Source organism: Ranitomeya variabilis, chromosome 4, assembly GCF_051348905.1.
Source record: "Ranitomeya variabilis isolate aRanVar5 chromosome 4, aRanVar5.hap1, whole genome shotgun sequence".
NCBI lineage: Eukaryota > Metazoa > Chordata > Amphibia > Anura > Dendrobatidae > Ranitomeya > Ranitomeya variabilis.
The window spans coordinates 103,892,085-103,896,222 of NC_135235.1; positions in this window are offsets into that span (position 1 = coordinate 103,892,085).

Below are 4,138 nucleotides of genomic sequence, written 5' to 3' on the forward strand. Positions count from 1 at the left end.
ACATATACCACCCTCAGTGCACATTTCACCACACATACACCAACCTCGCCACATAAAAGTAGAAACACAAAAGTCGCCGCTCAAAACTCGCCACGCGCAAAACTCTCCACATGCAAAACTCGCCACACGTGCAAAACTCGCCACACGCAAAACTTGCACACGCAGAAAAATTGCCACACGCAGAAAAATTGCCACATGCACAAAAGTTGCAACACATGCAAAAGTTGCCTCACACAAAACTTGCACATACTCAAAAGGCACCACACATAAAACTCGCCACGCGCAAAACTCGCCATGCGCAAAACTTGATGCACACAACTTGCTACACTAACCTGTCACATGCAACTCGACACACAAAAAGTTGCTACACGCATGTCGCCACACAAAACTCATCTCACAAAAGTCCCTACATGCATGTCGCCACACGCAACTCAACACACACAACTTGACACACGAAACTCGCCCTAAAACACACACAAGTCTGGTATCCTTCAAAAATAAAAATCTGATTAATAAGCAGACAAACTACAAGAGCAACAAATGTACCATATAGGAATCCGGCAGCTGTCAGTCACATGACCAGTCTATTATGTGTATGTGTGAGCTAATATATACTGCCAGGGGGTGGGCTTACTGTTGGCTGGGGATTTATCAGGCTGCCATTTTAGCTTACAAATACTGAGGTAAAAATACTGACCAAATAACGTGTGAACGAGGGCTAATACAGGAGGAGATGGCATACAGCTATATACTATATACAGGAGATGACACACAGGTATATACTATTTACAGGGGAGATGACACACAGGTATATACTATATACAGGAGGAGATGACACACAGATATATACTATATACAGGAGAGATGACACACAGGTATATACTATATAGAGGAGGAGATGACATACAGGTACATACTACATACAGGAGGAGATGACATACAGGTATATACTATATACAGGAGGAGATGACACACAGGTATATACTATATACAGGAGCAGATTACCTACAGGTATATAGTATATACAGGAGGAGATGACACAGGTATATGCTATGTATAGGAGGAGATGACATACAGGTATATACTATATACAGGAGATGACACACAGATATATACTATATATAGGTGAGATGACACACAGGTATATACTATATACAGGAGATTACATACAGGTATATCTAATATATAAAGCTGAATGTGTGTATGTATGTATGTGTGTATGTCCGGGATTGGCATCTGTACCGTCGCAGCTACAGCCACAAAATTTTGCACAGTCACACGTCTGGACCCCGAGAGCGTCATAGGCTATGTTGTGAGGTGAAATTTTAACCCCGCGCGTTCCAATTCACCAAACAATTTTGCTCCTATCTACATAATGGGGAAAAAGTGAAGGGAAAAGTGTTGGAGGAAAATTGACAGCTGCCAGATGTGAACAATGAGGACTTAAAGAATGAGAGCGATGGCGACAAAGAGTATATACCGTACAGTTGCTAAGGTGGGGCCCCGACATGGGATACTCACCACACACGGGGATATGAACACAAACACAAAATGCGCCACACACTACCACGTGCTTGAACACATATACCACCCTCAGCACACATTTCACCACACACACACACCAACCTCGCCACATAAAAGTCGAAACACAAAAGTCACCACTCAAAACTCGCTACATGCAAAACTCGCCATATGCAAAACTAGGCTCACGCAAAACTCGCCACACGTGCAAAACTCACCTCATGGAAAACTCACCTCATGCAAAACTTGCACACACAGAAAAATTGCCACATGTACAAAAGTTGCACCACATGCAAAAGTTGCCTCACACAAAACTTGCACATACTCAAAATGCACCACACATAAAACTCGCCACGCGCAAAACTCGCCATGCACAAATCTTGCTGCACACAACTTGCTACACTAACCTGTCACATGCAACTCAACACACAAAATGTTGCTACACGCATGTCGCCACACAAAACTCATCTCACAAAAGTCGCTACATGCATGTCGCCACACGCAACTCAACACACACAACTTGACACATAAAACTCGCCCTAAAACACACACAAGTCTGGTATTGTCCTTCAAAAATAAAAATCTGATTAATAAGCAAACTACAAGAGCAACAAATGTACCATATAGGAAATACGGCAGCTGTCAGTCACATGACCTGTCTATTATGTGTATGTGTGAGCTAATATATACTGCCAGGGGGGAGGGCTTCCTGTTGGCTGGGGATTTATCAGGCTGCCAATAGCAACCAATCACAGCTCAGCTTCTATTTTGCTACAGTTAATTAACCTGAGCTCTGATTGGTTAATATAGGCAACAAAGACATTCTCAGTATAACAAAGCTAATATATGTTGTGAAATGCTTCTATTTGCTTAGTTTTTGCCTTTTAATAATTACATTTCTATCTATTTGTTTTGTGGTTTTTGTGTGCAGAATAAATTTTTGTTAACACATTCTATTTTGCTAACAGCAGTCATTAACCCGGGCGAAGCCGGGTAGTACAGCTAGTATACCATAAGTACAGATTGTGATACGGACTTGTAAGCTATTTGTGTGTTGCTGAATGGTGTGTTTGTGAGCTGCCGCGTACTTCCTTTGAAGTGGAGTCTAGGGGCGTTTACCCTAGGGGTATTTTTTCCATAGATTTTGAAGCGGATTCACAGATGAAAAAAAAAAACCTTAAATGTGTCTCTTTAGGAAATCACTGGTACAGATGGGCACATAACACAGTTTATGGCCCCATATAACACAGACCTGTAATATAGCCATAAACCCGAGTCCTTAGTGATGCATCAATAAGAACATTCAGATCTTTTTTTTTTGGGGGGGGGAGTAAAGAAGAAGTATAGCTTTACCTTTTCAGGCTTTTTTTTCCGTTTTGTGCTGTTGTGCAAATACATATTGTGAAAGAGGCATAAGCCCTTTCTGATGCTGAGTCATCCTTTATTCAAGGTATATATACATAAGCAGTTTTTGATGCTTCGGTTTTGACTTTTATCCGAAGCCGTGAGGCAAGGCTCGTTAAGGCTACGTTCACATTTGCGTTGTGCGCCGCTGCGTCGGCGACGCAACGCACAACGCAAACAAAAACGCAACAAAACGCACGCTAAAACACTGCGTTTTGCGACGCATGCGTCCTTTTTCGGCGAAAGTTTGACGCAAAAAAAATGCAACTTGCTGCGTTCTCTGCACCCAACGCTTGCGGCCAAAAAAACGCATGCGTCGCAAAATGCAGCACAACGCATGTCCATGCGCCCCCATGTTAAATATAGGGGCGCATGACGCATGCGGCGACGCTGCGGCGCCGAACGCTAATGTGAACGTAGACTAACGTGTCGATGTTAAAGTTTAGGATCGCTGTTTCAAATAGGTGGCGCTAGACTTCTAGTCTTCTTCCTCTCTGAAGAGGCAGTTGACATATTTAGTCCCTGTAGTATGTTACAGATGTGACCTGATGTTACACTGTAGTGAACAGGATCTGAGAAACTTCCATCTGTACAGTTAAAAATTGAATTTTTTTAGGGCGTGTTGTGCGTATTTTATGGACTTCATGTGATGATCACAGTTATGATTACTACTAGTTACTAATGGTTACATATAAACTTTGGGGGGAGGTGCTGCTGCTATTTTCACTTTGGATAACTTTAACATTGGGTGGTATATAGTATTCTCGCTGTCTTCAATGACATTAAGGCTATGTGCACACGTCCGGAATTGCCGCTGAAATTTCTGCGGCAATTCTGCAACTCCCTGCCGCATGCAGAATTGGCATGCGATTTCCCACTAAACACTAGCGTTTTACAAGCGTAATTAGCTTGCAGAATGCTAGCGTTTTCCAAGTGATCTGTAGCATCGCTTGGAAAACTGATTGACAGGTTGGTCACACTTAAACAAATGAAATTGTGTTAAACCGCACCCTCTACCTCTATGCCTTCCATAGGCCAAAGTGCAGCGCACGTCAATGCCAGGGGGTCAACCCAGCTGTATAGTCCAATTCAATTCCAAAGAAAAGACAGCGCCAGCATGTTCAGTGAAGAATGACTTACATCTTTATTCTGCCCTCTGCGGCGACGTTTCGGTTAAAACAACCTTTATCAAGCACAGTCAAGCACATGTCCC